This window comes from Pseudopipra pipra, chromosome 3 (genome assembly GCF_036250125.1).
Source record: "Pseudopipra pipra isolate bDixPip1 chromosome 3, bDixPip1.hap1, whole genome shotgun sequence".
NCBI classification, from domain to species: Eukaryota; Metazoa; Chordata; class Aves; order Passeriformes; family Pipridae; genus Pseudopipra; species Pseudopipra pipra.
In genome coordinates, this window is record NC_087551.1 from 106,997,732 (window position 1) to 107,010,102 (window position 12,371).

Consider the following 12,371-nt stretch of genomic DNA (forward strand, 5'->3'; position numbering starts at 1 on the left):
GGTCGCAAAGACGATGAGGGGATTGAAGCATCTGTCTTATGAGGAGACACTGCGGGAGCTGGGCCTTTTCTGTCTAGAGAGCAGGAAACGGAGAGGGGATCTCGTTAATGCATATAAATAATGTCAAAGGCAGGTGCCAAGATGATCAGAGAATCACAGAATATGCTGAGTTGGAAGGACCCATCAGTATCATCGAGTCCAACTCCTGGCCCTGCTCAGGACACTGCAAGAATCACACCATGTGCCTTTAGAGCATTGCCCAGATGCTTCCCGAACTCTGGCAGGCCTGGTGCTGTGACCACTTCCTTGGGGAGCCTCAGCCACCTTCTGGGTAAAAATCCTTTTCCTGATATCCAACCTAAAACTCCCCTGGCTCAGCTTCATGCCTTTGCCTCAAATCCTGTCACTGATCACGAGACTGAAGAGATCAGTATGAAGGGATCGGTATCTGCCTCCCCCTCTGTTTCCCCTCGTGAGGATGTTGAAGACCACAGCGAGGTCTCCTCCCTCAGTCTTCTCCAGCCTGAAGTCCCAGAATGGTGCCAGACTCTTTTCAGTGGTGCCCAGCAACATGATGAGGAGCAATGGCCATAAACAAAAACAAAAGAAGCTTCACCTCAGCATGAGGAAGAACTTCTTTATGCTGAGCATGGCAGAGCACTGGAACAGGCTGCCCTGGGAGGCCACGGAGACTCTCTCTGGAGACATTCTAAACCCACCTGGACACCTCCCTGTGTCACCTACTCTAGGTGACCGTGCCTTGGCAGAGGGGTTGGACTAGGGATCTCCAGAGGTCCCTTCTAACTCTAATAATTCTGTGATTCTCTGATTTTAGGCCTTTGGGGAGGGGTGGCAGTGGAAGGCAGAGCCTGCCCAAGGGCCTGAGGCTGGGAGACAAAGGGGAGGAGAGCCTTGGTTGAGGGGTCCTGAGAGCCCTGTGCCCAGCACCACCCACAGAGGGGGGTTGTGTGTGTGTGTTACTGTGTTGGTACAATAAACAGAAATGCATCCCCATAGCTGTAAATTAACTGCAGTGCCAATAGTTACTGAGTGGTGATTTTGGGCAAAGAGTCAATTATTCCCTTTCCTAAAGAAAGTTAAAGATGGGACCACTAGTACAGCTGAGCAATGCTGTTAGTAAATACAGTTCTGGTGCTGGTAAACACTGCCAGCATGGGTCTTGATAACCTCACTCAATGTGAACATAAATTCTGCTTATTCATCAGCCCCTAAAATTAGAAGGATCTCTACATGTCAGCAACATTTTAAAATATATGTTTCACAAGAAAATCCCCTATTTTGCCTTTTTACCATTTCTTCAAGAGCCTGGTTAGAGAGTGCTCCATTGCAGGAAATAGCACACAGATGCTATCCACAGCTCAAATCTTCAGACAAAACCAGGCTCTCAGTCCTGTGGCCACTGCACAGCTCAGTGCTGCCAGCCCCTTGTTCTGGAGGCAGACAGGAGTCAGGCAGACAGTGAGTCCTGGGTACAGCAGGGTGAGAACGGGAGAGCTGAGGTGCAGGAATAGCACCTGTACTGGTGCTACTGCTGGCACAGCAGTTGTGGAGATGATATGTCTGTAACTACCAACTGTGTTCTTAAAAATAGAGATGTCTCAAAGGAGAAAATCCTCACTGTTTTCAGTATTTATAGACATGGTTAAAAACATGAAAGTTCCCAGCTCCCGATAAAGATAGAAACATTTCTGCAAGAAATGATTTGTTCAGCCTAATATTAGTCAGCTAAACACCCAGATTTCAGCCAAATACCCGGCTGCTGCTTGCTTGATCCCCAGTGTCTTATCCCACTGCTGCCTTAGGGCTGTCTCCAGAGGGGCTGCAGGGCTGAAAAGCCAATTCCTTTGCTTACAGAGAAGGGAAAGTCTCTAAGTCACAGCCTCCAAACCAGCTCTTCCCTTCATGCAGACCAGCTGGGACTGAAGGAAACCCTGTTATGCTCTTGGCATCCTGAACACTTACAGCAGCTGGTCTATATTACACCATCTCTCCAGCTCTGACCCTTCTGGGGACCGTATTTGCCTTCAATAATTCTAATCAGTGTTTGTATAAAGCATCAAGTGTTCAGGAAGAACTCAACATACATTTGATAAACATAATTAGCTCAGTTGGTTAGAGCATGGGGCTAATAATGCCAGGATCAGGGGTTTGATCGCTGTCTGGGCCATTCACTTAAGAGCTGGACTCGATGATCCTTGTGGGTCCCTTCCAACTCAGAATATTCTGTGATTCTGTGATCATAAACTTGAGCAACTTCTACACCAGTCTGCTTCTCACTACTGAAAAACCCAATCTGATCATGAACCAGAAAAATGTTTAAGTGCAATCAGTTTGAGATTGCACTAACTGATAAATACAGTTAGTTAGATATTTTCTAAAGTATTCTTCAAAAAAAAAATTAAAACAAAAAAAAATTCCTCCACCACACACCTCACTATTTAATAATGGCACTAAAGTTTTTGGCTCACACTAAAACAGTTCAAGAAAAGTCTTTCTGTCTTACCTTTGTTCTGAGTGGAAACTTTGAAAGTACTTAATAGTTTAGATAGTTTTAGTTGGTATCACTCCATTACAAAATCCTTCTCCTAGCTATTCCTTTTTTTAAGGAGGTGTTAACAGCTGACTGGGCTCTGCTTACACTCTGCAAGTTTTAAATAAACTCCATTAACACAGTTATGCTTTGTTTTTCCTGTGAATAAACATCCTCAATGAAAAATACTAAACAAATACACAGTCTACAGTTTAAAAAAGTAGTCAAGGATACAGAAGTCTGGATGCTTTTGCCTTCCTTCACAGTCTTCCTCTGAGACCTTGGGTAAGGTACTTAACTGAGGAGGAGTCACAGAAACTGAAAGCTGCAGCCCTAACCATCCCCACTCAGCTAGCAGCTAATCCTGAAGAAGTCTACATTTTCTAAAGCCATGAACTACAGACCTAAAACTCTGTACATGAACAGAATTTATCCTGCTATGCCACAACATTCATGTTCCCCAGCAGTTTTGACACAGTGCTGTTAGATCTAGCTGGGCATCAAATAATTAAAGTGTATTAACTGAAAATATTGAAAAGTATTCCTCCATGAAAATGAAACAAGATGTGGTAGACCTTCTCCAATCATATTCACAAAAGACGCAGGTCCCTACAAAAGCTTGCACTCTTTTAAAACAAAGTGTGCAACACCCTTCACTCCTAGGACTGGAGAGCACCCAGATTTGATTCCTTTGCTCAAGATTCACAGGTCTGACTTCCTTGGAGAGAGTCCTCAAAATCAGCAGCCTACTTAGGCTGCCCTCTGCTGCAGCTGGGCTGTTCTGCCAGGAAGAATTCACCATCTTTGTCTCAGATCTTCTGCTTAATGGCCTTGCTGGCCTTCAAGTCATAGAAGCATAGAATGGTTTGGGTTGGAAGGGATTTAATGATCCTCCCGAGTCTAACTACTCCCAGTCTAAGCCCCAGTCTAGCTGTCATCCTTCGGCTTAAGAGGAGCAATCATAAATGTGTGAACCCCTCAGTTCTCTGAAATAACAGCAGCAGTTAACTACCTACCTACCACCTTCACAGTGCCCCACTATTGCTTCACAAACACAGCCTTTCCCTGCCACAGCCATTCACTGTGCTACCTCAGGGCTGATCTTCTGTTGCTTTTGACCATGTAGCATGTTCATTAACTCAGATCCCGCTGCATCTCGTTGTACTGGTACTGTTGTCTGAATTCCCTCAATCTTCACAGTTTATTCCTGTCTCAGCCCTCTCTTCTGATACAGAAACATTTGACCCATGTTATGCAACTGCATCTATTTAATGTTTAAAACTACACATTTTAAGCTTTTTTATCCCACATGTGGAAAGAATTCTGAGTTAGTTAGCATCCTTCAAATATCCCATTTAAGACAAAACTGGTACAAAAAGCTGTTCCTTTAGTATGATTCCCATAAACCCATTTGATAACACCCAGGCTCTCAGTACACTGAAAGTCCCAATCTGCTTTATTGCTCAAAATTGTAGTATTTCTATTTGTTTCCCCATCTGTCTGTGCAACTGTAAGTTTCTTCAAGGAAGACCATCTATTCTGGGTTTTTTAGGGACTAGGTAGCAACAGGGGTGACATAGTGAGCTTGTGCACATGAGAGCAGTTTAGGACCAACAGAAAATTCACAGTAGAATTATCATGCATTTTGTAACTAATCTCATTTTTGGAATTACTAATTTCTATACTACTGTTCTAAAATGCAGACTTGCCTTTCAGTTACACACATGGTCATTGCACCTGTAGACATTATCAGCTTTTCCAAAGAAGCTATTCTGCAAGGGGTTTAAAGGAAATGCATGGGAGGAGGTGTCAGCAAGTGGAATGCGCAGCCCTGCAACACAGATCATCATGAACTTGTCCCAAGAAAGAAACGTCTCCTGTGGAAATGCTTTACTAAGTCTGTGCTAGAATTGCCAGGCGGGTGTCAGCTGAGGACTTGTTTCACCAGCAGGACAGCTTTGGTCCCCAGGTCATTGTAACACAACAAGAGTAACTAATGGCATCACTTCATGTACCTGAATGTGAATAGCTGTGGAGTGGCAAAGCCAGAGATAACGCTGGCTGGTTTTTAGATTCATGTTCACTTTGTTCAAAACAGAGTAGCTATCAATGCTTATCTTAAGTAAAAGCCTGCATGTCTCAATAGAAGTGGAGAATTAAGTTCCAGGAACGCTTCATGCTGAAAGCAGACTGTGGCTCTTAGAGCTGAATAATATATATGATACTCAGCACAAAGAATGAAACCTCAAAGAGGAGCATTAAATAAATTGTCACTCATTTAATACATTAAGCAGTAATGAGTAAACACTCTAATTTTTAGAAAGGGAAAAAAGTTCAAAGAAATATCCCAGGCAACAGAAACAAGCACAAGAGCTCTCAATAAGAGGCAGTATTTTTTTTTTTTTGCCTACTTAGGATGAGATAGTTCAGCCATGTCAGAACAAGGAAGAGTGTGAAGAATGCATGCTTTTTTCCTCTCCCAGGGAAATACATTCTAAGAACCCTAAAAGCATATCCATAAGTTTTAGGTTTTTTACATAAAGTCTCACCAACTTAACTTTCATGAACTAGAAATTCTCTGTATCTTCAAAAATGAGAAGCCATAGTGCAGAGGATAAACCAGAAGAAAGATCTGCAATAGTACTTCGACTTATATAATTTCATGTCTTAGGTTCATTAACAACCTTTTACCTATTGCTGTATCAAATACTCATCCTTCCAACTGCTGCAGGTTCTTCTGACAGAGCTCTGAACAAGCAGCCCAACATTAAGTGGACTTAGTTTAGGGTAACGTTGGACATCTGTGGCCATCTCTACTCTTGCGGTGTAATCTCTAGGCTATAAATTTTTATTCTATCTTAACTGCATCTGAAGCTCCCCAGAATTTCCTGTTCTTACCCAGTGGCAAAGGGGACCAACCACAAGCAACAAGATGACTGGACACATCATTTAAATACCAAAATGGATCACGACTGTATTAGCTCAGAGCTAGTTAAGACCTCTGTTCTGACTCATCTTTATAGCATGAAGACATACTCACTGGCCCTCATTTCCACACAGAAAACCCAAACCTTATTCTGTGCCAAACATGCCTTCAGAGAAACAAGGCATGGTCCAGTGAATATAGAATGCCAGAGACAGACTGAGAAAAAGAAATCTCAGTTTGCTTCCTGAGCATAAACAAAGTCGTTGAGCACTGTAATACTAAAAAGTATTTGCCAATGTTAAGCACATATTGCATAAAGTATTACACAAATAACAGCAGTATATTCATACCTGCGTGGGCTTACCTTTAATCTGCAGGTTTTACAGACTTTGAAAGTATTTCTTCTGTTTCCAATGCATCCCTCTTCCTGTGCAGTTAGTCAAACACAGAACAAACCAAAAAAGTCATTGAGATGAGACAATGCCTTTTTAAACATTGCAAAATTCAAGTTGTTTTTGTGAGTCAGCTCTCCCTCCCTTGCAGTACAGGAGGACCCTTGTCTTCAGCTAATCTGCTATCAGGGCTCAACAGCCGTTTGTGCATTTGCACCCCCAGTGCTGGGGGAGGGGGGGGGCAAGGATGAGGCTGCATCTGGAGCAGAAAATGGAAAAGACAGGGCAAGATGGAAGAGCAGCACTTCATTTTAATGCAGGAGCTGCTGGGGGAGGAAACCACCACACAGCCAGCTATACCTTTGCTGTTTCTGTGACGCTGGGAGCAAAGAGTTTTGCAAGTGGGAAGCAGGGATTAGCTCTTCAAATGGGAATAATCAATTCCCATTTCCCTGGCACAGGAAAAGTAGGCACAAGACCACACCCTGCAGTCTTTGGCTTGTTTTGCCTACTGGCTTGAGCAGGCTCCAGACGGAAATCCAGATCAGCTGGAAAACTTCTTCCCTCGTAATACGTCCTGTTAGTGGATTCCAAACCGGGAAGTGTGTATGTTTAAATAAGAGTGTCTTACCACTCATTTTGGCTAAGGGCTAAGAATTAGAAGACAACATCTGTAGATGCATCAAATTTTCATCCAAGAGAACAATACTACGTCAGAGTGATTCCTGTACATTCCTGTGTTCCTTGTTACATCATGCTGACTGCATCACTGACAAGGGCAATTAGGGAGCTATGGTCTAGGACCAGAAAGAGTCCTCGAAGCCTTTAAACACAGTTCTTTTCTTCATATAATCCCAAATGAAAATTTGCCAAATGGAATTAAAACCTGGTCCCCATCTCCCACATGTACTTCTCTTGGAAGGCCAAGAAAAGATGTAATCCATTTCATCTTTCCTTTTATTCATATCTATTTATAGCTTTAACCAAAGCATACAGATGGGAGTAAATACAATGTCAACACATCACTTTCTTCTTAAGATTGTTAGTTTTTCTATTGGTAAAATTGTGCAAGATGAAGCATTATCTGGAAAATACATGTTTGTTGCAACTTGATAAAGCACCAGCCAGAGATGTAAAAGAGTGTCATAACTTATTTGACTTTTCCAGGCAAACATTATTTTTCCTTTATGTTTGGCAAAGTCTGAGATTATAATTAAACAGTGTTAAAGTTAATCCCTCATCCTAGCTCTTTGAGAAGCTAGGCAGTAACTGGCACAGAGACAGGCTGAGCCCCCTTGTCCCTGGCTAAGCTTCTCTGAGGAGATCAACTTCACAGTACTGTAAGTATGGCCCAGACCCTGTTGTACAGCTTACAGCTACTCCACAAACAAAATGTTTTGGGCACGCAGGGGCAAAGCTTGTCCTCATGCTGGCCCTGACTCTGTGCTGAAGCCCATCCCACTGCTGTGTGGGGGAAGAGCCGTGGAAGAGTGATCTGCCCCGTACATGTTGACAGCAGCAGTGCTGGGCAGGGATAAGCCACCCAGCCCCACCCTGCGCTCCCGACTGTGGCCCAGGGAAAGCAAACAGGCAGAGGCAGCCCACAAAACTTTCATGAGCTGCTGCAAGCAATGCTAACCTATTTTCCTTCCTGGCCGTTGTTCCTCCTGTGCTTTTCCTAGTCCCATAGTAGTAGAGCAGGTCCTCGGCTATGCCAGACTAACAAAGCTGGATACTTCCTCCACTTTTGCGATTAAGAAGAAGAAAAGAGGTGGGCAAACAGCCCTTTGGTCTTTGGGGTATCAGCGGGAAGACATTGTTGTGGCAGCAGTGGGCCAGGCTGGGCACGGGAGCTGCCTTCTGTGGGCCCTGAATGTCACTTCTGGTCCAGAGTTTCGTTAAAAATAAGGATCAGTTTTGGTGAAATTTTTTAGGCATTGAGTTTAGTACCTGCAGTTACTTTCACCTAAGAAAAACTGGAATGGTTTGGGTCAATGTTATTGTGATGTTTCTGACAAGAATTGTAGAGAGGAGACTATTTTATTATAGAATGCTACCTCATCATCATCATGGCTGGGCTTCGCGAATGAAGATTTGGGAAGGGCTCTACCCACATTTGTTGCAAGTGCCTTGGTGGCTGAAAAGGCCAATACAAGGTAGGCATGTCTGGTTGCAAAAGGCACAGCAGAAAGACTCCTTAGGTGGTATATTCTGCAGGGCACGATTCTTTCTGCATTGTCTTTTCTCCTCAGGGGTGATCCTGTGTGCTTTCTCAAAAGCATCAGCAGCGTTATAGATGGTGTGTCTCCAGGTCTCCCGACTGGAGGCCAGAGTAGACCAGTTATGTTGATCAATATGGCCAAGGCTGAGATGTTGTTTCAGGGAGTCCTTGTATCTTTTCTTCAGGGCTCCTCTCTTGCGGCAGCCGGTGGCAAGTTCACCATAGAGCAAGATCTTAGGGAGGCAGTGATCCTTCATCCTTGAGACGTGCCCTGCCCAACGCAGCTGGGTTCTCATCAACATGGCCTCAATGCTTGTGATTGCTGCTTGTTCTAGAACAGATGTATTGGTCACATAATCTGACCAGTGGATGTTTAGGATTGAACGGAGGCAGAGTTGATGGAAACATTCTAGGAGACGCAGGTGGTGGCGGTAGATGACCCATGATTCAGATCCGTATAAGAGAGTAGACAACACTATGGCTCTGTAAACACTGATCTTTGTACTTTTCTTCAGGTGTTTCTATTTGTTTCGCCAAATAGAATGCTACCTAACACAGTGAATATAGATTTATAGGTTAAGCCCTAAGTGTGTGTTGAAAAAATTTGTTTTAAAAATATTAAAACCATTTAGTGTTAGTGAAGGTATTACTATACATCTATTCATATATGTAGGAATTTATTTCAGTGATTAAACAGAATTTTGGAGCCTCCAACCACCACAACTTCCACCAGCCCTTCTCTGTTTATAAGCAGCAGGTCAAGCTGTAAGAAGGCTCATTTACCAGCTGTGTCAGGAAGTTCTCTTCCACACACTCCAGGAATCTTCTAGACTGCCTCCTCTCTGCTGTGTTGAGTTTCCAGCAGACATCTGGCAGGTTAAAGTTTCTCACAAGAACAAGGGATGGTGATTGTGAAACATCAAGCAGCCGCTTGTAGAATACTTCATCCACCTCTTCAGCCTGGCTGGGGGGTCAATAACAGACTCCCACCAGGATATCTGCCTTGTTGGCCTTTCCCCTCATCCTTGGGGGGCACTCAATCTTACCATCACTGTCCTTGAGCTCTATATAGTCAAAACACTCCCTAATGTACAGAGCCACCTCACCACCTCTCCTTCCTCATTCTTTTATTGCAGAGTACACCCAAACAATATGTAAGAGTGGGACTGTTGCTGCCCTATGACCAGCTCAGTAGAGCAGCCCAGAGAATGTGCAGTACAACACTAGTAGCTGATTGGCAACATATGGGATACCAAATACATTTTCATACGGAATATCTGTAAACCAAAAGCAAATCTTTCAAAGTTTAATAGTTTCAGAACCAGAATATGCTGAGCAAGAGTGGGAAGACTCCTGCTCAGGCTGTCTGCAGACCCAGACAGGGAGCACTAACTCAGCTTATGGTAAATTATTGCTTTTCAGATTCAATCCCCTGACCTCAGATCTGCTGTTAAAATATGACAGGGGAAGGCAGTTACTCCAAGTATAAACAAGCTTTGTTTTAGTGATGGTTCTTGTTGTAGAGCCTAGGGCTGTCCTGCATCCTCAGAAATGTCATTTTCCCCCCACCATCCTACTCCCGGTAGCCCAAGCTGTTGTTTCTTTTTTTGCTAGCTGCAGCTTAAGTTGGTATTTTTAAAATCCCAGCCAGAGCTTCTTTGCTGCACGGCATGTCAGGGGCACTGTCGCCTTTGGGGGCTACCATGTACTGCTGGCCCTGGGTGCAACATGAACAAAGCTGGTGGGTCCAGCTCATCTCCAGTGGGATGGAGGCCCAAAGCTGTGCTCTTTCAAAGCTCAGATGTGAGAAGAGCCAGGATGCACTGGGGATGTGGAGTCTTAGAGTCAAACGTGTGGGGCACCCCTTCCCCAGGCAGACACCTCTTGATGAATTCTCTTTCCTTTGTCTTCACACAGTGCATCTGGGGTGTGTTTTCTCTCTGCCCCAATTTTTCTTCTGGGCTCAAGACATAGTTCAGAGCTCCCCTTTCCTAGCCTTTATTTCCTCCCTGTTTTCAGTTAGGCATCTCTACTTATACAGAAGCACAGGCACTAAGATCTGCCTGCAATTGCAGTTCAAAGCCTGCATTTTGGAGGTGAGGGTATTCAACTTGCATTTGTGGGTTTCCATGTTCTCGAGTAGAGAAGACCATCAAACCCACTTCTTATGTACTGGATGAGTTCTCTAACCTTTAGTACCCCTCATATAACTTGGTGTTTATTGTTTGGTTTGGGTTTTTTTAATTAAAAAAGAAAGAAAATCTCTATCCCTGCACAATTTTATAAGTATAATATTGGTGTCTACCTCTGAAGAAAGTTATGGGCAATGGTTTTGGCCACTCCACCCTCAGATTATGGGTTATTATTACCCCCATTCTGAGATTTGTAACTCTTCCCCAAGCATGGGACAGGGAAACTAAGCCCATAACTGTGTTCCAAATACCACTCCTGAGACCTAAATGAAATATTGCAAAATATTTGCCCGCATGTTTTGCCTAGTTCTTACCACTGTCATTGGCCTTTACTTTAAATTATCTTTCTCTAGTCCTTGTAGTTACTGCTGAGATAAAAATAGCCTTAAGGACATTAAGGAGTGTTTTAATTCACGACTCTAGTCTATTTGTGTTACCTTAATATTGAAGAAATAATGCTTATTGTGGGGTTTCTTTTTAATCAGGAAGGCAAAATATCAAAACCAAATGCAGACTGAGCCATGCTGCATTATTGCATAGGACCAGTAGATGGCAACCACCCATTGCAGTGTCAAAGGTAAGTGAGAGTTGTTCAGGTAGGGGATTTATTAGATGACAGTTTGAGCAGCAAAGCTCTGCTGCTCCACTCAAGAAGAAAGCAGTAGTGGTATTTTTCACTCCTTCTTCCACATGTCTTTTGGAAGGGAGCAGTAAGTTGCCCTTTTACATAGTAAGTTTTGACAAATTATAATTGTGACAATCCATTTGACTAAAATATCATATGGCTGCTCCTTGCTGCTAATATCAGTCAAAAAAACCCCAAGATGGTGGGAAAAAAAATCCAAAGCAATCAGACTGCCTTAACTTCCACAGGAATAGCCTTAAGTTCTTACAGTGATTAATTAGATTCATTATTACTTTTGGTGGAAGCAGTTAGAACTGAGTAGCAATGATCCTAGGATCAGAAATAGATTTCCATTTAGGAACTGACTGAGGCTATTGTCATATTAGCTAATTAATTCTGGTTATATGAGTGGCCTTACAGAAATTTTTTGACATGATCAAGTTTGAAGAAATTCTATTTTTTTTCCTACAACATCAGATTAAAAATTATTTATTTCTAGGAGCAAGAACTGTAAAGGTTTGAAAAAATCCCATCCAAGAACCTTGTATTTACACTTCATAAAAGAAGTTCCTTCATTAAAACAGGAGAACAGTTGTGGAAATACATCTGTAACCTTGCTAGAAGGGTGTGCTGGTTTAGAGGTAAACCAGCAGGGGAAATGAACTCAACTCAGAAGAGAGATTATAAGTCAGAATAACAATTTAATAAAATAATATGATAAGTACGATTATACAGACAAACAATTGGGTTTAACCCACAAAAACCAAATGTATAACCCAGCACCCTGGGGCATGAACAGAGTGGTGTTCTTTGGGCCTCCTGAGTCCAAAGGAAAAGGAGAGGGGAAAACCTGTTGGTGAGAGTGCTGTTGCAGTCTGGTCAAAAGTGGTGATTGCAGTCCGGTCGAGAGTGGTGGTTTGCAGTCTGGTTGAGAGTGGTGGTCTGCAGTTTGGTTGAGAAGAGTGATCTGCAGTCTTCCTCTGGATCCCAGGAGTGGTTAAAAGAGTTCCAAGACTCCAAGATTATATATCTTCCAGTTCAGGCAGGAATGCCCAGTACCTCCCTCAGGGCGGGGAGTTCCACAGTGGGTGTGAGGACAGAAACATCCTCCTATCTCGCAGGCCTCTTAACACCTAGTTTATAGCCTGAGAAGTCAGGCTGCTCTGGGCTGAGGGTGTAAATAGTCTATTGATAACAGTTTCTGGGAAATGCCATGAAAGGCTATAGAATACACAGTTTTGGGTTACACCCATACAGTGATGAACTGGTCCCAGCTGTTCTAACTAGGACAAAGGGTACTTAACTATCTGTAGTCATATTAAGTTTTCTTTTAGCATTGATTTAACCATATTTTTTGCATTTGTTTTCAATAAGGATTGGTATACATAATACATGTGTGGATGTATATAGAAGTAGAGCGTCTATAGTGCAGAAAAAAACAAGACCTTTAGACCTCTGAAGGAT